The 26,947-nt window shown below is 38.7% G+C and overlaps 1 protein-coding gene across 4 annotated transcripts in view; it reads left to right on the forward strand.

Annotated features, from left to right (window-relative positions):
* ATXN7L1 (ataxin 7 like 1) overlaps positions 1–26,947 on the forward strand; it is a 115,362-nt gene that overhangs the window by 44,908 nt on the left and 43,507 nt on the right. Inside the window, exon 1 of one of the 4 annotated variants that reach the window (XM_017811513.1) lies at positions 21,498–21,547. The exons of the other annotated variants lie outside the window; for them this stretch is intronic. The gene's annotated coding sequence lies outside the window, so the exon portion shown is untranslated. Of the gene's footprint in view, positions 1–21,497; positions 21,548–26,947 lie in introns of those variants that run through there. 4 annotated transcript variants of the gene reach the window in all.

Here is a 26,947-nt window from a genome sequence, read left to right on the forward strand (position 1 = left end):
ACCATGATTAAAGACAAGAAGGCTGAGCTTACAGTGTGAATAAAAATTATTTGCTTTTTTTAAAACTAGCTGGAACATTACTAGTTGGCATCTTTTTTGCATAAGGATTTTGATACAGGTATTACTGTCACATTTAACAGATTCTCAGTATTTATATTTTCAATTATTCAGTGCCTTGATTTTTCTTAAATACAGATGTTTGGGGTTTTGCAATTGTTAATATTTTACCCACTGCATTGTACCTTTTATCAGGGGGAGCACTCTTGTGCCCTTCAAGGACAATGACATTTTAAGTGATTCTCCTTCTGTTACTGCGATTTTCTCTTTTCATAGCCTTGTCAAACCTTGTTACATGATATCACTATTGATTAAATAACTTTCTGCTTGTCACATGGTTGTGTTTAGCTGCATAAAATAATTAAAATAATAAAAATTGGTCTCATTCCTCTGGCTTTTTGTTCAAAACAGAAACAGTAGCAGCTAGACTGACAAGAATCCTAGTATTCTTTTTCTTTTGGTAGGAGTGGGGACAGAAGGAATTGAATGTTTTGTGTACTTCATATGCCCATTTCTATTTAGGTGACTGCCTAGGATACGCTGATTTTTGCCTGCAACTTTCATTTCCATTGCTTTAAATTGGAAACTACTAGTTTCCAAAAAAATATTCAGTAGCTTTACAATCTTTCTATCAGAAATCTTGTTCTCAAGACAAAAGCACAGCCAGTGGCATAAACCTGTCTTCTGTCAGCAATGAAAATCTGAGCTGTAGATCCTGTGGTGGTACATGTGGGTCTGTCATGTCCGTGTCAGTGCAAGATTTCCAAGCCCAGCATAATGGCAGACACTGAAACTGGGGTCACGAGCCATCTTTTGTGCCATTCCCGTAGAAGTTAGATAGTACATCCCTGCATGGACCATCCAGCTTGAGTCAATATTACCCTTGAAGAGGCAAAACTAAACCAGCAGTCCTTTGAATTCGTCTTTTTCCCTACATATTCTTGGACTGATGTAGTTTTTGTTAGCAGTTCTTGAGCCTCTGAATAGATGCAAAAATGCAAATTCTGTCTTTGTTTACTCTGTTACTTTGTTTATATCCTAACTGCTGATAGAGTCTGGCCAGATTCAGAAAAGCATTTAGATCAATAAAATAATCAATTGACATTTTAATACTTGATTCAAATGAGGCAATAAAGAAAAATTCTTCATAGCTGCTTGTATGCATGAGAGTGTTGGTCACCTCAGTATTGTCTGTGCTTATTCAGGACTGCAAACAGTCCTAAGCCTTTTTATATTTTCAATGAAAGATAGATTGACAAGGGTATGTTCATTCAAGAAAAAAACCAACAAAATCCTACTTCTCTGTATTTACTTGTCCAGGAAGCAAGATATTTGGATTTAGTAGCCTTACCACCTAGGAGCTATTCTCTCACCTTCCACCTCCTAAGAGATGAAAATCTCCTAACCACCAGCCACACCATAACCCAGGCTAAAGCAAGACAGCACATGCTTTTTGCATCAGAGATGTACCAGACAAAATAAACCTGAATGTAGAGAGTAACACCCAGGTCCAAGGGATGAACTGTGATGGGACTGAAAAATGTGCATCTGATGTTAAAAGCCACATCTTATGTCTTCACATTGCAGGTTGCTGAGACCTGCTCAAGGCTGGAGGGAGTTTGTTGTGCTTTCTTTTTTAGTCTAGCATGTGAATTAAAAATGGAGCTGTGTTCAGACCTGCTGACCCGATTTCTTAGAAGCAACTAGCACAACATTTGATAGGGTTGGCTTTTTTTATATAGTTTCTACTATCATCCCATTGCTTAAATGGCTTTCTTCTTTGTTGTTACTAATTCATCATCAGTGACAGAGCCTAAAACAGGGAAGCAGATGTAGAAAGAGGTATGATATATAGAGTTACAAGGTCAACGAGTAGTCTAAGTAGGAAGCTGCCTACTTGGCCCTAGGTTGATCTGTCAATAATTGAAAATTTCTTCATTCAAAAGATTCTTTGAATGAGAAAGCAGAAACTCTTGGGAGAGTTGAGTCTGAAAGGATTGTGCATTTGAGAGGAGAAAGTATTCTACAGGAGAAGATGTTCAGCAGTGAACAGAATGCCACAGGTGTGCAGTTGCTATTCAGCACAGTACCCTACTCACCCTCCCCCTGTTTCTGGGCCCGTGTATGAAATTGAAGTCTGGAAGTGAAACATCAATTAATTGTCTTTTCCCTGATGTTTTCTATTAAATTCTTTACAGTGCCTTGACTGTGCTGTAATTTTACAATGCTGATCTTAAATAAATCCACATAGGAAGGAGATTGAAAGAGTAATAATGGCACTGGGCTTTTCAGTACTCTTGAAGTCTTATTGTTCTAGTTTATACAAAATTCCTATCATTATAAATTAGCTTATCTCTTTCCATATCATGTATTCATTGATAGTATTTGATTAGTGAACCCTTTTGTATTTTTTTTACTTCATATGAATCGTGGTAAACAATGCAGTACATACGTAACTAGAGGTTGTTGTCCTGGCAGTGATGGGTAATACATATCACATGTAATTTCTTTCAGTCAAGATTTTAATAGAGTTGTAGTTTTAAATAGTAACCAATAAGGATTTCTTTTAAGGAGTGTCCATTAATAGAACTCAGCTGTTGAAGGTTGACTGTAGCATTAGGCTTAAGTTTAATCTCATACATACTATAATTTACAGGGCTGTGTTTAGTGCATCAGTCTGCCAGCTGCTTCAGTGGTGGAGGGATGGGGGTTGTGATAGTGGGAGAGAAAAGTGTAGTGGAAATTTTATGTCAGAATCTGTAAAAACCTGACAAAATTAAAATTAGGAGTATTTGGCTTGAAGTGTTCCATAGCATGTCTTTGAGTAAGGTGGATGCCTTCCATCTTAGAGAAGGAATGTTTTTAAAAATAATTTTAAAAGAAGACTTCATGGTGCTATTCCTAGATGAAGTCCAAAATAGAATTAAGAGCTTTTTGAAGTCACTCTTTGTAAGTGTTTGGATGAGTAAAAGATAAGCAAGACCAAATCACTTCTTATATCAAATTGTGATGCACTCTCAAGAAAGGAAATTGGAAGGGGAATCTGAATTTGCCAAAGACGCAAATAACAAGTCATTGTTTCTTCACTGTATTCAAAAGTATAGGAGTGCTAAGAGCAAGTCTCCTCTCTGTGTTATCTCCTTGTACTTTGTGCATGTGATTAGACAAGGAAAATGTGGTGGGGTTTTTGAGTGTGGGGTGTGGGTTTTTTTGGTAATAGTGTTTCACTTTGCATTTGTTACAGAGGGTGATTAACATTTGGATTAGCCACTGCCAAATATTGTAAGTTCCGTTTCAAATCTGTAGAAGTCATGTGTGCATATAACCCTACCCAGTGACCATGACTTTTAGTAGTTGTTTAAATATTTTGGGTTTAGTTAGTTTTCTGACTGTTGCAATTTCTACTGGGTTATTGTTTAGCATTTTCTTGCAAAGCATATCACAAGTTTATGAAGTTCTGACTGTCCTTGTATTGAAACTTTTACTATGAGCTGGCTCATAAAGTTGATTCTTGTCCGTTGACTATTGGGTTTTCCTCACGGAAACAGCAGCACCTTTTTTTGGGTGGTGCCTTCTCTGGGAGCTGAACATCTCCTGTGCCAGGAGTTGTGGTTGCTGAGCCTGCAAGTGAGGTGGCAGGTGGGGCTGGAGGTGCAACTCATCTTGGGCGTCCAGGGCTTCCTTCAGAGCTGGGGAACCGGGCCTGGGAGGACATTGGATGACCCCAGAATATGGCTCTGGCGCTCACAGCTGCCTGGTTGTGTTCACTGGTGAGTGGAAAGAAAACTGAATGGCAGTTTGTTAAGTTCCAGAGGTACTGCTTGCGAGAGGCCAAAATACTTCTTTCCAACAGTGTTTCCATTGCCTTTTCTAACATCTACAGGCCACTTGAGGTGCAGTGGGGAATACAAAAGTCCATTGGCATGCAAGTAGATGACAGAGTAGTCATAATTCCTCTTCCTTAGATGTGCAATGGAAAGCAATTAAATTAAATATTGGGCTCTAGTTCAAGAGCTTTATTTTTTTCAAGTTGGAAATAGTTACATTAAATGCCTTTTATGAAGAAATAATTTTTATTTGCTGTTTAAAAAAACCCTTATTTTTAGTAGAGGGAAATCTCATCTGTGATAATCTAGCTAGTACAAGCCTTGCAAATCTATTTTTCCCACAGTTTTCAGTAGTAATATTTATCCTAGATTTCGTATACCTTTTTAATCTTTTAAATATTTCTTCTTGTTTATTTTAATATGATTTTTTTTCATCTAGTGTGCAAGCATGTTTGTCACAACTTCGTGTTTAAAATCTATCAAGTTCTGTTTATTTCATTTTAATAGTAGTACATAACCTCTTGGTACCTGACAAGTGCAAAATCTATTCCAAATATTTTATTTGTGGGCATAGAATACTGTACTTAAAAGTTTTCAAAATTTCAAATACAACTGAAGCTCATTGTGTTTCCCATTTCATAGCCCTGTGGTGATTCATATAATCACCTTAATGGTTTATTGCTATTCTCTTTAACTGGTGATATTAATGTAATAATTGTCACATTAAAATCTAAAATATTGAATTAGGCCTTGTTCTAAAATACATTTTATTATTACAGGTAGGTTAGACATACTGTAGGCTTCTATTTTCAAAATAATTTTTTTGCATCAATGTTGATAGATTAATAAAGTTATATTCTTCAAGATATAATGAAAGAACTGTAAAATATGTTATGTAAATGATTATGGGCTCCTGGTTCACCTTACTGCATGCATATTTTCATTATGATTAATTTTCAAATACTTGGTTTAATTCCCTGCACCAAAACCTACCTATTGTTAAGGTACCTAAATAAAAGTTAGAAACCTTGCCTCATTAGCTGGTTGTTTGTGAGAATAGTGATGCTGTTAGTCAGGAACATTTTCTTTGACTAGTGTTCTAGGAAATAACGTATTTTCCCCACCTCCTTTTTTGGACAGACTTCTTGTTTCTGTGAAATATTTTTTTATCATGCCTAGGATCTGGTCTGCAACTAGTGAAGTATAACTAATACCATACTTATATAAAATATCAAGCATTGCATATGAGAAATGTGTTTAAGGCAAGCTTTAATGTGTCATTATTTGATACATTTGCTTTCAATTTTGCTTTTCAATTTTAATTAATTTTTTTTACTATGGTTCTAGGTTTGAGATTTGTGATTGAAAAATTGTTTCATTTTTTAATTCATTTGGTTAGCATTGGCAGGGAGGAGTCTCATTTCAGGACCACTTTACCTCAAAATATCGAGAGAGTATGCAAGAGTACATCTGTGCGTGCTGAAACATGGATCAGTAATTGGCCAATGATACTGTGAAGATCTACATGGATTAGAGGTGTTTTCAGATGGCTTTAGTGTGTGTGTGATGGTGACAGGACCGCATGGTCTGTGGAGATCAGTGCATCCTTGTGCACTACTTGCAGCAGTATTGTGCATGTCCGAATGAGTCTGAAGACAATTGTTTCTCATTCTGTGACTCTAGACAGATAGATAGATAGATGAAAACTGGAAGATGGGAGTAAAAATAATGCTTTTGAATTTGGCTAGGACAACAAAGGATTACTTTGCAGTTTAAATAATTTTTTTGTCACTGTCTAATGCCGGATGAATGTAGCAAGAATGCTTGGAATGAGCAGTAAAATTTTTCAGCATTTTTGTATGGGCAGGAAAGGCACAGTGAGGACCAGACAGATAAGGTTATGAAGAAAAGCACTGTGCAGAACTGCATGTTTAGTGAGATGAGTATAGAAATGGTCCAGCAAAAAATGGAACCTTGAAAGGTCTGGTGTTTGTCACTGTGCTGCTAAACAATTCTGGTGACCCAGTGAGTTTTTTGAACTAAATGGAAACTTGGGAGCTATGGGATTCCATGGAAAGGATTCTCAAAACTTAGCTATACACTGTGTGAAGAAATAACTTTGTTTGTTTGTTTGTTTTTGAACCAGCAACAAATGATCATTTCCTGTCCACCTTCATAATAAATGTGCATCATAACCCTCCTCTGTCATCACTCATCCAGTTTGACAAGTCCAAATCAGTCTAATTGTCACTCCTGTGGAAACTCCAAATGTCTTTGCTATGTGGTTTTATATCTTGCCTAACTCTTCTAAACATTTCTGAAGGTAGGGAAGCCGTGGCATGAGGTGTTGTATTTCTTGCCTAACATTTGCTTTGTCTTTGTTAACCACCACAGATCGAGATTTCATAGAACTGTTAAAATACCAATGTCTCGTTAATGTGTAATAATAATTCAGAGACTGTAATTTCATATATAAAGTGAAGATCACTTTCTTCTTCCATATCTGTATCTTTACATTTGTCTACGTTGAATTTCATTTACTATTTTGTTACCCTGGTCAGTATCAGGTCTTTCTGCCATCTGTTGATTTTCATCTTTAGTACTCTTGAGTAATTATATATGAAAGATCTTGTTCTCTCACTAACCACCACCTTTTTTGAATCATTTCTTGATATACCCTAATACAGGCTCTTGCTGAATGCTATTGCTAAATTCTTTCTTTGAGGACCATTTTTACCCTCTTTTCCTTGCCCTGTCAGTAGTTTCTTAGCCTTTGGGTGAGGGTTGCTACCCTTCATTCTTTCTCAACAGCAGGTATCTTTCCTCTAAGAAATGTGTATACATGGCCTCGTTTCACTTGGAAGTTTAAGTAGACTGCGTCAATTGGATTTCCCTTGTGCAAGCCACTAGTTCCATTGGAGATGGGAGTTCCAAGTCCTTTGGAGGTACTGGCCCATGAAGGTCGTTTTTGTCAGGACTATAAATGAAGCAAAGTTTGAGTTGTACATATGTGTCTGTGTCTGTGTATGCATTTCAGTATGTATTCATATATATTGGCTGATCTGTCCGTTGCACCCCGAATGCATTTGTAGCCTTAATTTTCTGGAATAACTGCTAGGGAGTGATTTATTGCCACTTCCTGAGTAGATGCAATTGGAAAAAAAATGGGATTTTTTTCCTATAGCTTGCTGAAGAGGAAAACACAGAGGTTTTTCACATTAAAAAATGGCTTGAGTATAACTAATTTTTCTCGAATTTTTTTACCAAAATAATTTCCATGCCCATAGAGGTGAAGTGTTGCACTTGGCCTGAGGTAAAATCTCTTTTAGGAGACTGAAAGAAACCCAGAGGAAATTAAATTCAAAGTCTGCAAAATGATTTCTGATTCTTTAGCTACCAGTGTAGTGATGAGAACAGTTAATGTGCAATATGGGACATCCTCTTTACCCTTTTCTTCCCTAATCTGAGGGGAGTTCAATCAAGAGCACCTTAAGCAGGCTGCTTGGTGTTGCTGGGTGTTTGTTCTCCTTTCCATAAAGAAATGCTAATGAGAATTAGGATATCTCATCTGCCAGGGAGCAACTCTGCTTGCAAGGCTTTGCATGCTTCTCCAGTTGCATGTTTTATATGGAAAAGGAATGGAAAGAATTGAGAGAGGCTCAGAATTACCTGCAGGTTGAGGAACTGGGTGCTTCTACTACTGGAAAACACAAATTCCAGTCCACACTGATTTCTTCTTTCCTTTTGATGTTTTTATTTTGCATAAAATACTTAAACAGCTGTTGAACAGAGTAAGAGGGGGAGTTAATCGCTAACTTTGACAAGTAAGATACTTGGCTTCCAATCTGTAGTTCAGGAAACATGTTTATAAAAGGTTGAAATTATTTAAGCAAGAGGGAGAGAGAACACCCCCTCAACACTTTTCACAAGGCTTTATCCTCTTGTCACAGCCCTTTTATGAAGAGGGGAAGATTTGGGTTCAGATTGATTACAGAAAGGTGAGTGCTTTAATCAGGGAAGTAGTCATCTCCCTTTCACCACCTTTCTCTTGTTTAGAAACCTAGCACTCAGTGACTTTTTAATAAAAAATATATTTAGAAATATTTATTATTCTATCAATCAGAAGTTTAAATACAAATCCACTCTCTCAACCGAGACGAAGTAGCTGATTGTAGGGAGAAATAAGACCAGTTACACAATTGTCACAGAATCATTAATTGATATTGAGGGGCAAAAAGCCATAACAGTATCACCTGCTGTGATAACTACTGATGTATTGTGAATATAAAGTAATTTTGAGGACAGTCGGAGTAGTCAGGCAGCAGTTACCACAACTGGGTTGGTTGACAAAGCGTGAGCATTCCCTTATGATCCCATGACATAGTTCATGTCCTGTTGGTCCAGTGGCTATAGAGAGCTATGGGCTGTACATACACCGAGTTAAATACTCCCTAACACGTAGCATGATAGTACTCTGGGTGCCTTGTAATATTTGCTCTGTTGAGGTCAGAGTCTTCTTCTTGAAAAGAGGTGAAAAGGGGTAAAAAAACCAAAACCAAACCACAACAAAAAACTAAAAAAAGCAACTCTTTATATTGTCTCCCAAGAGCAGAAGAAGGAGGTGCACAAGGTCGTTACACACAACCCCAGTGCCACAGTTCACATGTCCTAGCTTGGAATCCTGGGAGTCATGAAAACTTCCATCTAGTGTCTGTTTGACAGACTTGGGAAAAACTGGAATATTTTGGGCTTTCTTTTCCACGTCCTAGATCCCTACTGCTCCATAAGCATTATCTGGCAGATTGAGAATAAATTAGATCAAAATTAGCCTGTCTTTGCATCTGAAAAAGGACAGGAATGACAGGTCAACGGCAATGCTGCAGCAAGGAACACACTTAGCAGGGTTTGGGGTTTTTTTTAAGGGAACTAGGAAGAGAGGCAGGTCAGGATATTTGCGTATGCAGTCCATGTTATGTTCATAGCTTTCACTCTAGTTAATTTTCATAAACTAGAGAAATGAAACCACAAAGACTGGACTACCATGTCTCACAGACATTAGTAGTTTTGACATCGCCATGATACTCCAATTTAGGAGTTCTTAGAAACAAACAGTTGAAAAGATTTTTCTCGTACAGTTAGCATGGGTTAAGTGAAGATTCTGCCTGTGCGCTCCCTAAGGTTGTTCCTCTTCAGCACATTGTACCAGTATTATCCATGTGCTTTCCTGCCTTCTTATGATGATTCTTGTAGCACTCTCATTGTAGGGAGGCATAAGGGAACAAAGCTGTGTTGTTGCTTCTGCCCCTATTTCAGGATGTCCAGTCATCTTGAACCTGTGAGTGGCCTGTTCTTGTTTTGTGTGATGAAAAGTCAAAATGCAAAGTCAGATTTTGGAAATGCAGGCAGGAAAGGGTGAATTGCCTTTCCTCTTTGTGTTTTCAGATCTCCTTCAGTGAAACCTGGCAAAATTTACTTCAGCCTCTTCTGCTTTGCTTTCATCCTCAGAGGGATTCAAGTTACTCGGTATCCCCTGTGCTAGGACAGTTTTACTTCCAGTTGCATATCATGTGATGCAGTTATATGAAGGAATTACAAAGTTCTTGCCAGCATTTGCACCAGAAGCACTCCCTGAGAAGATAAGTTGGGTTTAATTTTGTTTTATAACTCACAGGTTTGAACATGACAATTCTAACTAGATAGTATCACTGAGATGAACCAAAGTTCAAATAAATGAAACATAGAGCTTCAAGTATCAGGGTTCAAAAGAGAGATATGGAAACAAATACATTCCATTGAACACTTAAAATTTCAACTAGGTTAGTGCTAGACTTTGTTTTAACCATTAGTTATTCATTGAGGTTTTTCTCCTTAGTTCCATTTTATAAAACAGAAAAAAATCAGTTTTTAAACTATCTTGGTTTAGTGTCATTTTAGTAGAATTGCCTAATGTCTTAATTTTGTTACATCTTAAACTTTGATGTTTAATGTAGAGTTAGATTGACTTTTTTCCCCCAAAAAAAGCATACATACAACACAAAAAAACCCCAATGTAATTATTTTCTTTAACACTTAAAGAAAGTTAGAATCTGTTGGAATGTTCTGATTAATAGGAAAAGAATATACGAATGCCAGCTGACTCTGTACAGTCAAAATTGCATAATATCAACTGTTAAACTAGTCAAAGAGGTGGTGCTTTTACGTGTTTATGATCTAACAAAACTGTGTTCTCTGCTGCAGCAGCACGTCACACCTTCACTTTGCAGCCTTCTCTTCTTTAGCTTAGGCAAATACAAACTGTGCTCCACTCAGATCTACCCGAACAGGATCTTGAGGGGTCCACTACTACTTTCATTTTTTACAAAGTTCATAGTTTCAGTTAACATAATCATATGAAACTTGTGTGTGTGTGTCCAAGAGTCAGATTCAACCTGGCTATTTTATCTCGGTGAAGAAAAGTAATGCATAAAGCATGGCTTAACTCAGCTTTGTAAGGCAGACCTTTGGATTGCATAAGATGCCAAAGTACCATTTTCTTCACGATCTTCTTGTGTTTTGCCTGTAAATTTTGTAGCAGTCATTTTGTGTTCTTAGGTGGCTGTACATCATCCGTTCAAAAAAATGAAGTTAATATATGAAGCTATTTTATCACATGTAATGCTATGGAGCAGTTCAGAGAACAAAGATCTGAAGATGCTCGTTCAAATACGTGTTCTATCTCTTTTAAAACTTAATGTAATACTGTATGGTGTCTTTTTCAGTACACACGTGTCTGAAGGTGATAGAATCAATGTTTGTTCTACTGCCAGTAGAAAATATACTAAGTAAGTGCGGGGAGTTGTGACACAGGAAGGGGTCAGACCTTGCTTCATTCAAAGAGGAAGCTGCTAGCTCCTCAGTGTTTGTGTTGCAGATTGTTCCGGGCTTTTAAAGGCTGTATTTCACCCTGCCTGACCCTCCTTTTTTTTTTTCTTTCCCTTTCAACTGGGATTCTTTTTTTTAGTGCAGTTCACATAAGACATTTACACTGGATGCAACAGCATCATTATTGACCTAAGCTGGTTTTACTTGTTACACTTTGCCTTTCTCATTTTTCTGACATGCTTCACTTTAAAGCTCAGCTTCAACTGAACCACAGGGATCAGTCCCAATTGTTTTTTTAAAATGTTCCATTAAATGATTAGTTTTGGGAAGATCAGTTTGTTCTTAAATAATTCAACCCTCCAAGCTGAAGGAGGACCATGGATATAGCACAAGCATGTTATGTTATGCAGGTATAGATGACATCCCTTGGTCAGCAGGATGTATATTGGTCTTCTTTGGGAGAAATGGCTTCGGGGCTCCAAGTCTGCAAAGTTTCTGCCAAGAAGTTCCATGTAAGTTTTCCAAGATTTGGTAAAGTTGAGTGGCCACAGTGCTGAGCTAATGCCATTCCTTACACACTGAGAGGATAAAGTGTGGTCAACACAATGTTAGCTAATTCTACTTTTTATGTCATTAGAGACTGCAGTTGGATGTATTAAGTGTCTGATTCGGATCACCTGAAGATACTTCTGGAAATTTTGAAATGTTGTCTATTTTTATTGTTTTTTTAAAAAGTGTACCTATTTGCAAGAACTTAATCTCTGCATTTTTAACTTAGACCAAGAAGTTTCTTTAGATCATCTAGAACTATGCATAAGAAGTGTTACTGGGTGAAGCTGTAGTAATTAATAACTTGATTAAATTGAAAAATGGCAGCTATGGTAACTATTGTATAGGAAGCTGTACTTTGGCTTAAAATGTTTGATTTACAGGTAAAAAGGAAGAATGGTGCAAGTTTGAGAACCAATATTATTACAAAATGTAAGGTTTTATCATGTGGGCTTTGCACATATTATGTGGAACAGGCATGGAGACCTGGGCTTACCTGTCTTTAGGTGAAGACGATGTAGACATCTATGTGTAAGATGCTACCCATTCAGTATTAGCTTTACATAAGAAAAGTAAAGGCAATTTTCATAAGATTACCCTGACATTTAGCAATTTCTTTTCAGTTATATTAAAGAAAATGCTACTGGAGAAAAGGTTGAGCAACTTTATTTGTTTTACTGCCCTGTATTTTCCCTGTGATATAAGAGTATCTGCCTTACATTCCCTGCAAGTGTTCCTTGGTATGCAAGTGCCTCCCCCACACTGTGGGACTTGGCTGGCCGAGCAGCGCCTCTCCCCATTAGTCATCACTGCCTTCCCTGGTGCTGTGTGCATGAAAGTAATTCTTTAAAGTAGTTGCTCGTAGTTCATTTTTTTAAAGATTATTTCATAATACGTCATTGCAGTAGTACCTTCTTGTAAGCATGGACCAAATCTTGGTCACTAACACAAGTGTTTTTATGTGGCATAAAAGGATACACTGCAAATAAATCACTACTTATTTCTTTTAATCTAGTTTCCAAATTGTTTGACTTTTACCATTCAACACAGCCTCCATTCACGTGTTCGGGAGGCTTTTGAAAGCATATGAATGGTAATTTTCCTAGTTTTTCTGGAACTTTATGTAGTTCCTGCAATGTCTGCAGCAGGCTGCCTAATAAAAATGACTTGCATTCCTAGATACATTAGATTGTGCTGATGGCAAAAATGACTAAACAATTTTAAAATGTAACCCACACAGTTACATTAAAATATGTTTTGGCTTAGTCGATGTTAATCTATAGTAAATTATTACCTGCAATGATGTTTAGTAGTAGTTTTATTAATGTGGATTAGCCATTTACAGACTTGTATTAGTTTGCTTTTTTAACATTGATTGTAATCCATCTATTCTTACGTTATCAAAAGGCTTCCTGATGTCTGTTGCTTTAGCAATCTTTCTTTCCTTAATGTGTGGAATATTCATATAGTCTTGTAAGAAATGCAATAACCACTTTGCTTGTGGTGCAAATGAACACTTACATCTTCATAAGAGTGTTACACTGTCTTTCATATTGTTTTTTTTTTTGATGGGCAACCTGTGTTTTATTTGTTCCATGCTGACTTACCAATTTTGGTATAGTGAAACTTTGTTTGAATCTAGAACTTAATTTTAATGTAGTGAGATTATTTCTTTCTAACTCTCAATTTAAAATTAATTAAAAATGTGTTTTTTAATTAACTATGAGAGAAAATAAATAGTGCAATTGTTGTATTTCCAGTTCATATTTTACTTGAAAACTCTGGGGCAAATTAAAGGTGCAAAATGTTTTCATTTTAAACTTATAACAAATTCCCTGTCTTTTTCTATTACTTGTCTGATAGTCTTATCTTAGATATGCAGAAGTCACTGATGAAGTAGGTCTGCAGTCCAGTAGTTCTAAGTTTTTCTAGTGTTTTGTTCTTGAAAATGAAGTACTTTTTTTCTTGGTGATACACAAAGATAGCAAATGAAGAGTTTCTCTCATTCTTTATCCAGTTCTTTACAGACTTCTGATCACATTTCTCAAAATATTAGTTACTCATTCTTACTCTATTTGTCATGTCCTCTCTACTGCCATACCTGAAGGCAGGTGGGTTAACTAAGACCAGCCAGCATGGTACAGGTATCTGGTGATTGATGCCAGACTGTCACACTTGCCATTGTTTCCCAAAATAACATTGTTTGAAATAGGACAGCGGTCAATGATGTTTCATGGGAATAAACTGTTGAGCCTCAATTGGGAAATATTGGAAGAAGACAATACAAGTTGGAGACTCAGCTGTGAGAGCACCCCTGGATCACAAGGTGCAGCGGTGCTCTTTTCCAGAGAGGACCGAGCACCAAGTGACAACCATGGTCCATGTAAAATAAGCAAGAACCTGTTTCAACAGCAGCAAAACCTTGAGTAGCTTTAAAATGTTATCATCTCGCCATGATGTTTTCTCTGTTGGTGGTATCAGTGCCCTTTACACAGCTCTCTTGAGTGTCACGGTGTCAGGGTGTCACTCATTGGGCATTTAATGGGCACCTGAATGGATCTGAAGACACTCTGCTGCAGGGGGCACCTCACCCTTCCTACCCAGTCCTGAGACCCTCTTCCTTACCTGCTGCTTGTCTCACCCTGTAGTGACACTATTCAACTTGTTATCGAATAATAGGAGAAAGCCATTCACTTTGATTCATTTGTGGTTTAGCGCCTTTTCCCCCTTTCTTTGGTTAGTTTTCTGCTGGTTTAGCAAGCTAAGCTCACTCATCGGGGCAGCAGGTGAATGCCAGAGATAGTGCAAGGTGAAAGCAGAGAGAGTGCATGGTTCAGAGTAGCCCTTACACAGGGAACAGCAGCAGCAATTAATTATTAATTCAGCTCTGCCTGTCTTCTCTAAACTGCAATCTTAAAAGTGTATCTTTTGAAAAGGACACCTGACCTTGAAGATGAAAGACTTACTGCTTGAATTTATCTTAAAGTGGTCTTTTTCTGTGCTGTGCCTGTTCAGATTTGAGGGGTTTTTTTGTAGTTGGTAGCTACAGACTGCTGACATAAATACATTGATATATTGCCAGCTGTATCCTGGGCTGCATCAAAAGCAGTGTGGGCAGCAGGTCGAGCAAGGTGATTCTGCCCCTCTACTCAGCTCTCATGAGACCCCACCTGGAGCGCTGCGTCCAGCTCTGGGGCCCCCAGTGTAAGAAGGACATGGACTTGTTGGGGCATGTCCAGAGGAGGGCAACAAATAATGATCAGAGAGCTGGAGCACCTCTGCTATGAAGACAGGCTAAGAGAGCTGAGGTTGTTCAGCCTGGAGCAGAGAAGGCTCTGGTGAGACCTTAGAGCACCTTCCAGTACCAAGGGGGTCTACAGCAAAGCTGGAGAGGGACTTTTTACAAGGGCATGTAGTGATAGGACAAGGCGGAACGGCTTCAAACTGAAAGAGAGCAGGTCTAGATTAGATATAAGGAAGAAATTCTTTACTGTGAGGGTAGTGAGGCTCTGGAACAGGTTGCCCAGAGAAGCTGTGGATGCCCCATCCCTGGAAGTGTTCAAGGCCAGGCTGGATGGGTCTTTGAACAATCTGGTCTAGTGGAAGGTGTCCCTGCCCAGGCACTTGGGGTTGGAACGCAATGATCTTGAAAGTCCCTTCCAACCCAAACCATTCTATGATTCTGTGATCTAAGAATTGGTGGCAGCATGTTATTTTTTATTTATTTTTTTTTTGCCCAAAAGGGCTCCTCTCTAATAGGAATTCACAGCCCTAAAGAGCGATGTGGTGAGGAATAAGTTTTAATGTGTTGAGTAAGCTGTTAATATTACCAAAAGACATAGAAAGTCTAGAAGACAACTCTAAAACTTCACATATTCTGACTGATAAGGATTAAAGTAAAAATTTTAATTTACAGAAAATGAGATTTAAGTGGGGGAAAACATAGTGAGGACTGCTGGACTGCATATCCAGAATATTGCCTTCTGCAGCACTGAATTCAGGAGGGAGAGGATAACAGACTGAATACCAGTTTCTGCAAAAACTTTGTGAATTTTATTTATGGATTGCTTTTATTGTGCATTATCTGAGCAAATTTATTTAATGAGACTGCACAGATGTTATGATTATTCAAAGGCTGGGGATCAGAACAAGAGGAGTAAGGAAATCCTTATGTTTAAAACTTTGTTTTTAATATTTTTTAATTTTAAAAGTAGTATTTTATATTATCCATTATGTGGGAAAAAAACTTGAAGTCTGAGGTAATCCATACAGTTGCAGAGCAAATGATGGACAAAAGCTGTTGGGTGTGATTCAGGAATTAAAAATGTAATAAAACCTGTATTTCTTCAGTGTATGCAGATGACTTTAAAATGTGTTTTCTGCATGTACTTTTGTATGTTCAGATAAATCCACTCTGGATTTATCTGAGGTATATTTTTTTATATTTTTGAGGTACATGTCAGCAAGCAATTAAATACTGGTTTGACGGTTTCAATCAACTTCTATGCAACTTGCAGCACATTTTTGCAGTACTGTCAAAACATGCATACCCACAGGACGTGAAAATTATGTGAATTTAATTCCAATCTAAATTACTGATTCTAATGTGAGACTAATTGAAATAAACCCTTTATTATCAGTTGAATTAAGTCAGTAAGAGATACCAACTAGTACTTGGGATTGTGAAATAATTTCACAACTAAGAAATATATTTAACATTGAGGTACTTGTGAAGATATATGCAGCATTGCATACATCAGGCAACAGATTTGTTCTTGTTTGCTGTAAGTAGTAAAGGATACATCTGAGGCCTTTCCATGTAACACCATAAGGAAGCAATATGTTTATGAGGAAAAAAGTAATAGATTTCGGAAACCACTTCAATGTAGAGCAGCGTTGCTTCTATAAGAAATACTATTTTTGCATATTTTGGTTGTAAATTCATTAGCTCTTTATGAGCTAATGTTATCATTTAACATGTAAATATTATTTAAGAATACTCAAAAACTTTCAGAACCATTGAGCAGTGGAAAAAATTGTATGAGAGAAGTACTGAGGGATTTGTTGTGTCCATGAGCTTGCTTGAAGAATTGCAGGTTTAAATGTTGGAGGAGGAAAGTTCATTCCACATTGTGTTAGTTTCATTGGTTATCCTAGAACCACATAAGCACAAAGCTGCACTTGCAGTGATACTGCTGAGCTCTATTGCACTGGTGAAGTGCCCAAGTGTTTGAAATCATAATTTATAAGCAATTGAGAACAAGGACTGGGTTTTGTGTTGTTGTACAATATTAACTCTAGCTATTTTGGAAAGACAGCGTGATCATTTCTTGGTACTTCAACTTGCCTAGATAGTTTAGGTTAAAAGATATACAGCAAGAAAGCTGTGTTCAACTCAAAATGGAAACAATTTCATTCTTAATTTTTTTGTTACGATAGTTTGTTTTTAATAAGAGAAACTGATCTCTAGGAAGCCTGACTGAGGAACAGCTATCCTGTGCTAGACATTAAACACTTTCTCAAAAGATGATGTTTTCCTAAGAAAGTAGATGGTAGGTTGTCTTTTCTTGTGCTGTTAGAAGCTGTTTTTAAAATGTGATTTGTATGCTTATTGACATATAAATGGGAAACACCTTTTTGGCCTGAATGAAGAATGAAAAGGGAGAGAACAGTGTTTGTCATAAATCACTGTATGAGAAGGATGGAGCAAACCTCATGCAAGGACTGACTGAAATCAAGTGAAAGGGAGTGGAGTAGTTGTTCCTTGCCTCAAATATGGACAAATCTCAGATACATGGAGGGGGCAAGCAGAAAAAAAAGGGAGTATCTCAGGGTATGGATGTATCTCAGTCCTTCTAGGATTTCCCAAAAATAATAGTCTAATTGATGGCTTTATAAGTGAATTGTGGAGGACTAAGGCAGTCCTCAACTAAAGCAGTGTTCCTCACTTTTCGTTTCTAAGAGTTTAAACAAGAAGCCAGAATCCCATGGCATTTCTGGAGGAGCTGCCGTGAAAATTTGGGATTGCTGAGGCATCAGTCTGATCTGTAGGGTAATGTAAGCATAGCTGAATGTCTGTCAAGCACCACTTGTTAGTCAGGGCTTTGTACTTTTCCTCAGTACAACAGAAGTTTCATTTGTTTATGGAGGTCTATAATGCTTTAAGAGTAGCAGGAGTGTTTTATAGGCCACAAACACAGCTTTGTGGAGTGTGTTTCTGAAAATGGATCAGATGCTTGACCTGTTGGAAAAGTTGAGTCAGGATGTTTGGTATTCATAGAAATCTGGGTCCCTTCTCTTCTTTTCTGCTAAATGTGGTTTAGGTAAGATACCCCTTGGTAGTTTCCAAAAACTGTCTGCAGAAATGATCAGCTAGAGTTTTAGAAATTCTTCTGAAATAATCTCCACGGGCAAAATCAATACAACTTTGTGTTTCTCAAGCGCTATGACTTGCATTTCTCTAACACCCCTCTTCTCTTCTTTGGTGTCAAAATATCTGTGGCACTGAAACATAAGAAACTTGATTTGGGGCTCAGAGTGAGATTAATAAACAGCCAAAGAGAAACCCCAAACACTTCATACAGCTGCCACTCAAATACATGCTCGTGTTTTGTTTCTCTGTTGGGTTAAAGTGTTTTGCCTGAAGTCTGTTCTGTTGGTTTTGCTGGTGCTGAATTCCTGAAGCTGTAGCCTTGTTTCTAAGTGGGAAAAAACCCCTGCATGTTGACCTAACTAGCAGTTTGAGGAAACAAAATTAATTTTGGCACTATTTTAGGCCTGCACAGCTTTAGCAAGAAACATGTATACTCCCAACAGATTGGACTCTTGATTCTGCATTTTAAAAGTTTTAATCCCAGAACCCATTCCAGACTAGGCACTCTCCGTGTGGTGGGTACTAAGAAATGTTCCCAGGTTCAAGTACCTTAAATGTGCAAGCTGTCTGATAGTGCCAGTGTCCATCAGGAAAGCACTTCATATTTAAAATTGGGGCCTCCTGTTCCAAATTCTATGGGAATATTCTTCTGATGCACAGCATAAAAGAGTTGCTATGAAGTGCTGCTGGCATACAACTTTTTTTTTCTTCAATAGGGACAAACCCAGCTTTGTCAATTCAAAACTAGCTACATGGATTAGATGTTTTCTTTTCAAGATAGTCTTTAAAACAGCCTGAAATCCTAACTTCATGCTGACATCAGGCAAGTTAATGTCTATATCTAGGCTTTTGGTAAGTAGGCAGTCTTCTTAATGTTTTTTATGTAGTACTACTATAAGCAGAAACACATAGCCTGAAAAAATCATGTAACAAAGGAATCACTCTTAGCTACTCCTTATTTCATAGCCACTTAGTTAAAGGCTGCAAGATGAGCAAAGAGAGTGATCCTTTAAAAAAAAAACTCCTTTCCACCCCCATATTATCTACAATGAATTTTTCTTTTAACTATTTGCTTGTTTTTTTCTCAGCCTTTTTGCAGATTTTGGGTTCTGTGCTAAAACTTCTGTATTAAGATTCTACAGTTAGAAAATACTGACTGTACAATGTTTTCTAAATAAGATTGACTGCAGAACTTGTCTGTCATTAGCACAAACTGTGTCTGTTACATGACATTGTATAAAGAAAACCATTTACAGGAAGTTAGTCTATAAGGTAGATGTCCGTGGTCTTCAGCCCAACTGTAGAAGTCCTTTCCTATTTAAATAATTGTTGATGAATTTCCCTTTTTAGATTGAAAATGAAAGCATTGGTTATCACTTCCTGAAACATTTGGTTTAGGTGATCTGGTGATGGATCACTTGAGATGCCCAGTATTAAGGTACAGAAAATGGTCAACATCCTGATTGTGCCTTAAACAAAAGCTAAGGTCAGCTTTGGTTTTCAGAAGATGGATTTTTACTTTCAGATAGTGAAAGCATCACTTTGAATTTACTTCTGCTAGATTGTTTGCATGGTTACTGGGCGTGCATATTCCCCACCCCCCCTCAAATTCTGGTGCGGAGTTTTGCTTCTATGTGGAAGTTAACCCTTCCTTGTCATTACCCTGTGTTATATTTTAAACATTCACAACCACAGAATGTCTTACTGGCCGTTCAAGACCTGTGACATGACCTTTATCACATGCTGACGTGAGGCAGCAATCACCACTCACTTTGCAGCAGCCTTGCAGCCCCGTGGATCCCCAGGATTATGTGTTACAGCACGCTTTGACAGCTGCTCCACGGGCATGAATCTGAGACCTACAAATAGGTATTAGCAGCGTCTAACATCCTAGCCATAAAATGATGGAGGTATGCAACACAACTCGTAGTTTCTTTGAGCCTTCAATTTCTCAGCTTTGCTGGAGCTTTTTATGAGCATGTATTTTTGCTGGATTTTTTTTTCCAGCCAGTTTTAAACTTTTTACCTAACTATTTGTCATCTTATTTATTTACATGTTGATATCACTTGCCTATTTTTTTCTATACCCATTATTGTTTCTCTTCTGCTTATTTATCCCTCCATATTTTATTTTGTTTCATTATTCCTTGGCTTCAGCAATTGCCTGTTCGTGAGGCATGTATACCTGCAGTGAATGATTTCCTACACAGAAATCCCAGAAGCATTCAGGACTATTTTGCTTAGATAGGCTTATGCCTCAAACAAATAATCTGTTTTATTTTCGACTTCAAGCCCCATGTTCAAGTTAAATTAAAAACAAAGCAAGCAAGCAATGCCACAAACCAATTGTTTATGCACCTTCAAAGACCTGTTGGCCAAATTTCTGGCCTCCATTTTTGGATCCAGTGGGTTAGGATGTCTTGAATCCAGTTATGTCTTCTACTCTATTGAAATCGCTGCCAGGACCCGCAGTACCCTCTGAAGAACTTACTTACTGTACCTAATCTTTGAGAGTTCTGGTTCTGTGTTTTCACACTTCCTGTCTTTTTCCAAAGCCTCAGAAAGAGGATTCTGTGATTAAGAAATTTGAATAAATTGGGGCCATTCCTGCTCCTGCCCCACTGGGATCCCTGCATAGTTGGAGAGGGTGCACAGCAAGGGAATGCAGCACCCCAGAGAACCTCTTCCAGCTTAATTTCCTGGGGAACACTGCTCCATTCCTGTGTGCAAATATATGGAATTTAATCCTAAAACATTTTTAAATACCTTGTGTTGTGAGCTTGCATTTATCGGTGTGCTTCATGTTGGACACAGCTGTGAGAATAAATTTGCATTTAAACTGGGGTCCCATGCTGACCTGCTACAAATTGATGGGTTTGGCTGGTTTTAGTGGACAAACCAACTCGGCTGCCAGAGGAGTTGCACGTATGTGGGAAGAGCTGAGGGGCTGCCCTTTTAAGTCTGGTTGAAACAAATTACTTGTAATGGCATCAGGTAAACATTAAACATACTGCCATTCCAAATCTTGAGAGTTATGCCAAAGGAGGAATTTCTGGTTAATGGGGAACCTGCCACTTCAGCAGCAGTCAGCTGGCTGAGGGTTTGGCGGAGGAATGCTTTAACACGCAGAGCTGTGCCACAGCAAAGCTCAGCTTGGTGATATAGCTTTTTATTTCAGGTAGTAACACCATAGCTCTGATATTTGCATGCTTGTGATTATGGAGTACTTGTAAGAAGAAAAATAGGTAATTAAGAACTTCATGTTTATCCAGCAGCTGACTATAACGATCTTAATCCTGGGTCCACTTGTACTCCATTCTGTAAAATTCAAAGCTTAATTTTTAATTACCAGTTACTATAAATTGTTGTGTGGAGTTCAGCAAGTGCTAGAGGCCAAGAGAGGTGGATGGAGCACGTAACTTTGCTGGTGCTGGCTGAAGCCGTGGCACTGCTGGCACATTGGCTGCTTAAAGGACTGGCTTTTCCCTAAGCCTTCCAAAACTGAGTCAGAAGTTGGACAACTTTTCAGGAGAAGAATTGAGTGATAAATGAAACAGGGTCTTCACAATTAAAAGTTCTGCGTTTAACTGTGCCGATCCTGAGCTTTTCGCTGTTAGGGATTTTCCTGCTCGTCGCGTTGAACAGGGACGATAGAGAACAGCAAGACGGATGTCGGGAGCCGGTGGCGGCGGGCCCGGGAGGGGGAGCTCCGGGCCCGCTCCTCTCCTCCGCTCCTCCCGGGCCTTTGCTCTCCTCCTCCTGGTCCTTCTCCCGGCAGCCTCCCAGCCGCTGACGGCGCCTGCGGCCCGGCAGCCCCGCCGAAGGAGGGCCCGGAGCCCCCCAGGCGAAGCTGTCAGCACACCGGGGGAAGGTGCTGCTGGTGGGTTTCACAGCGGGGTGAATGTGAGTCCGGGTCGCTAGGGACCCTGCCTTCCTTTGTTGTCACTGAGTCGAGCGGCGTGAGAAACCTGTTGTAGGAGCCGCACGAGGCTGTAGGACACAACCTTCGCCGGAGAGAAGCATCCACAGAATTACATACGTGCACAGTGAGGAGGGAGGTGACGCGTATCTAAGGGCTGTCAGGAGCACCGGCGGTGTCCGAACTAGCCAAGGCATTCCAGGGCGCAAGGATGCCTTCCAACTCCCGCCCGCTCCGGGAGGGTGCTCCTGGGCTGAGCCTCATGCAGGAAGCCTGAGCGCAGCCCTAGGCCTGCGTGACTATTTGTGGCAATGCCTCTTGTGGACCGAGGACTTTTTAAAACTGGCCTAATAGTTTATAGTAATGTAAGTGAGCGAAATCAGGTGTAGATATATGAGGGTGAGGAGAGAACAGCAGTTCATTACTTTAGAAGTGAAGGACAAAATAGATATAATTAAGAGTATTTAGACTCAGAACAGGAAGTGCCAATACTGAAACTTAAGGCATAACCAGAACTTTGACCCTTGGTTATCTGTACTGTGATTATTTTTACTTTTTTCCCCAACTATATCAGCATGCTGTTGTGCAAATATGATAGCTCGTGTTGCTTACAGTCTTGGAACCTAATATAGTATGTGATTTTTATTTTTATCTGCAAAAATCTACACAAACTGCTGCAAAGATTTTTAGCTTAAGAGCAGACACTGACCTCCATTTGCAGCAGCATCTGAAAGATTAAAGAAAAATAGAGGCAGGTAAATAGGAATTTAGCAAGACCCATATATGCAAAGAAGTTACTGTGATTTCTCCCTTATGCATAGTATGTATTGTATGTTCTACGTTTTGTTTTTGCTGCTATTATTTTACATGTGACAATGTGTTTAGAAAAAATAATGCAAACTATATCTGATTACATAGGTAATAGGTAAGTAGTATTTTAGAAATATGTAATTCATAGGGTTCTTTAAAATTTCATTAATAACATGACAGTGGTACCAAAGTAGTTTAAACACAATGTGCCACTGTAGTGGGAAACTGCTGACTCTTGAATTGGCAGCTGTCAACTTTTTTATGGACTCTTTTATATGTATTCCATAGAGCTTTTTAAATAAAGAACAAGGCAATTGCTGAGTGTTTGCTTTTTGGAAGCTTTGATATGGTTCTAGATGTGTAAGTTTAATTTAAAAGGAAGTGAGTACTTCCATTATGCTGAATTATTCTTTAAATATATCTGATTTCTCTCAGTGTGGAGTTCTTGGAAAGAGAGGGATTACCTGCAAGCTTTAAGGGCTAAATAGTATCAGGTTTAATGTCGGCATTACCGCTTTACCTCTGCTATGCTGTGGTTTGAATTACAGCTGAATTACTTGCTATGTGCATGGATTACAGCCTCCCTCTATTTGTTCTAATGAACTTAAAAGGAGAAAATCTTAAAGTTCTGTATCTTCATTATATTTTTTTAAATTGTTATAAATTTAAGTGACACTAGTTTTAGAGTTTTCAGAGGAAAAAAGGAAACCTACTTGTTTACCCAAAACCAGTGTTATTGGATAGAGGTGATGTCTGTGTAAGTCTGTGAAATATTGTGGCTGCTAAGTGAGCTCTGATTTCTGTAAAGTAAGAGATGTCCTGAAGTATCTATCCAGTGTTGCTTTATATATAATTAAAATACAAAACCAGCATATAGTAATTTGTTTAAAACTCATCATGTGCCAGATTTTGACAGGTAATTATGAAGGAGAAGACAGAAGTCATACAAAAGTAGTCCATGTAACTACAGTATTTAATAATTCTACAGTTAACCAGGAAGGAGGGGGGTAGCATGTAACATTTATGACTTGTAAACTGTCATAAAATTACTAGCAAGAGAGAGGTCCCTGATACAGGATGAAGCAAGATTGCCTGTGAAAGTGGACTCAGCAAGCCTATTCAGTATATTGAATCTGTGAGGCTACGTCTGGGGACAGCAATACACGCTGTACTTGCAGGGGGAAAGCAGCCTGTTCTAGGAAGCAGTTGCTGAAAGACTCAAGGTTATGTTATACAATGTGCCTAGTCTCTATCTGTACACTGTAATTCATGGATTAATACTAGGATGAAGCCAAAGGTGTGCCAGGAATGTTTTGAAAGGGAAGAAGAGCAGAAAAAGAAATTGCATCTGTTTGGTTGGTGGTATGACTGCAGCTGTAACATGCAATGCCTGATGCCAGCTGCCACGCTTTGCTCTGGGGCCTTCAGGCCATAAAAGTTCACTGTCCTTTTGTAAGTGCCACCTCTGAAGTACTCTGAAAGTGTTTCACAGTCTGTTGCTAATCAAGCTTCTGGCTAGAATTGATATCTTGGAGTGGGGAAGCAGTAACGGAGCAGAAAGTTTTGTAAGTGCAGTTCACATCTATATGCTTGACAGATATGCAACCAATTACCTGGTAGTTACAGGCTGAAATTTACTGTGGCAGTCCTCCCCATTCTTTGGGTGTCTTTCCTCAGACCTTACAGTGAGTTAGTGCACTAGTTTGGCATTTACAGTCTTTCCTAGTTTACTAGGGCTGAGTTGGAGGAGGGGAGTGTTGACCTAATCTTGTTACAGTAAACAAGAGGTAAAGACTTTTAAACCTTCTGTTGATGTGAATTGTTGAATGTTTAACAGTCTTTTGCTCCCAGTTGTTTACAGTAATTGAGTCCTTTCCCTTCTTGCTCTTGTGCTGCTGTCCTCATTACTATGTATTCCAAGATAAATACCCTACACAAGACTTGCAAATACTGTAGGCACCAGATCTGTTCTCTGGTTTTGTTTGTTGCAAGTTACACCTTCCAAAATATGTTAGTCCCTAATACTAAGAATAAACTTCATGTCCTTAGGTAAAACAGCAATAACAGACAGCAGACTTCCTGTAACTTCCACTGCTGTCACCTTTTAGGCAGTAGACATTTAGGCATCTAAAATGTAAGGAGAAATAAGAAAAACTAAAAGTGTCAGAGTTCTCTGATAAGTAATATCTATCATAGTGAATTTTGCTTTTGAACTATTTTTTTTCTTGAATTACTTTTTTTTCAGACCCTAAGCAACCTGGAAAGTGAAGACATTTGGGACTAGGCAGCAGGAGAAGAGGGGTAGTAAGGTTGTAGATTTAGCACATGCACATTTTCCCAAGTGTTACAATAATGTTCTGATGGGATAGGTAACCCTCTTCCTCTGTCTCATCCTGCACTTGGTGACCCTCTGTTTCTAACTATCATTTGAAACTAACTTGAGCTGTTCAGTGTAAATAAACCTTTTTCTCTCAGTATTTAGATACAGTAGGCAAATCCCAGGGGTGATAGCTCAGGCATGGTTTGTTTTGGTTCACTTGTTAGCCATTGCTGGTTAAATCTGCTGTACTCTCTAGCTACCAATTGGCAGACTCAGCAAAAAGTTTTAGAAAATACTTGCTCTGTGATCCATTTGCCAAATACAGAGTTTAGTTCCTCCTCTGTAATCAAGCTGGAGTCAGTTGATTATAGCTGAGATTTTTCATGTCAGTATTGTGCTTGTTGTCCTTTCCCTGGCTCTTTGGTCAAGTGACTTCCACTGCTGAAACAAATAAACTGGATCTTGAACTCCTCTAGTTTAGAAGTATCTCTTGTCTCTAAACAGTAGAATTTCTTTCAACTGTAGCAGCATCAATTTGATGAGAAGGGACAACTTCCAGAAGAGTCTAAAGAGTATGAAGTATCTTCTGGAGTTTGCTGTCTCCTAACAGATGGAGAAAGGTTCCAGTCCTTGAGCAGGAACACAGTCTGATTCAGAGGAAGCAATTGATAGGTAGGAAACATAATGTTGGATTTTTTCCATTTCCTTCCCCATCTATCTTTGTATTTCACCGTCAATTACACTTTTGGCATTGTGGCCAGGAAAACAGCTTCAAGCTGGGTTGCTATTACTGTGGCTGTGTTTTTCTTACAGTTAGGAAAGCACTTGTGTTTTTAGTTTGGCCTTATTTAGAATATCTGGTTTAAATGACTGAACTTTAAATTGTACTCTTGAATGATTTCACAGCTCAGTCCCTCTACATGGACGCCATTCCAGCTCTGTTTGAGGTGATTGCTGTTTGCCCTGCTGGCTAGTGCCTGGCTCCTGCATTGTCACAAGCATCTTGTGCTTGTCTGCACCCAGCTCCCAGCATCCCAGTGAGGCTGCAGCCCTGATGCAGGAATGTGTGCAGCCAGCTCGAGTTTGACACTGTGCCTGAGTTAATAACATTTCTTGGGACCCAGAACACAGGGGTAACACTGCCAGGCAGTGGCCTCACCTGAAGTCTTTGACATTTTCCCCAATACTCTTGCCTTTGGAAATGCCATACAGAAACAAAGTGGTTCACTTACAATTGAAAAAAGGACTTCAGTCTTACACTGAAAAAAAGATGTTGCATAATTCCTGAACCCATACTGTCCCCAGAAGTATAGGAACATTTGCACCAAGCTGCACCTAGGCTAATGAGCCCAGCTGGAGCTGATTTTTTTCTGCATCTCTGGTACAGATAATCTGACCATGGATAATTGAGTGTTGACTCTATAAATAACCCACTTTGAAATCCTTGTCTTAAAATTGTTTTCTCTTCTTCCTGTTAGCTTCCAAGCTTACTCCCTCTGTAATCATTTGTTGGCTGACCAAAGGCTACTCTCATCTCTTGACAAACAGATGTACGAGTCATTCTTCCCACCTGAAGTAAAATGTTACACCAAGCATGGATGAAAACAGGTTCTAGCACTATAAAAAGCCAGCTAAGTCCTGGTAGGAAATAATCATCCTAATGTTCTACCTATGCTCCAATTGGCTCATTTGGTTTAAACCAAAAATGACTGATACACATCAAACATTTACTACCTTGGAAAGATGTTTGTGGCATGCTTCTTCTCAGAGACATCCTGTTGCATATATCATAGTTAAAAGTCTTCCAGTAAAACTGATTCCTTCATATGGACTTGCTTGCAAGCAAGTCTGATCTTCATGATCTCGCTTTGTTTGCTTACTGTCCGTGTTAAAACTCACAAGAATTATTCTCAGTTGAGCTATGCCTTGTTTTAATGAGCAAATTTTTTTTCCCCAATAAGCTTATATAAGTAATTATAGAAAGTAATTAGAATGCCTCACAGGAAAAATATCTTGTGTCTTCAGCTGGTGAGCATCTACACATTTCTTTTTACCTGAAAGTTTTTCTGAAATATGGTATGTGTGTGCTTCTGAGACGATGCATAGAAAGTTGGAACCACCTGCACTGGATGACAGGTTGTTCAAGGCATTGGAAGTGGTAGGAGGGAAGGCTGAATTGCACAGCTATGCTGTTACAGCTGAGCCACTTTGTACAGTTCATGCACCTTGGT

This window comes from Lepidothrix coronata, unplaced genomic scaffold, assembly GCF_001604755.1.
Source record: "Lepidothrix coronata isolate B3197 unplaced genomic scaffold, Lepidothrix_coronata-1.0 Scaffold32, whole genome shotgun sequence".
In the NCBI taxonomy this organism is placed as follows: domain Eukaryota; kingdom Metazoa; phylum Chordata; class Aves; order Passeriformes; family Pipridae; genus Lepidothrix; species Lepidothrix coronata.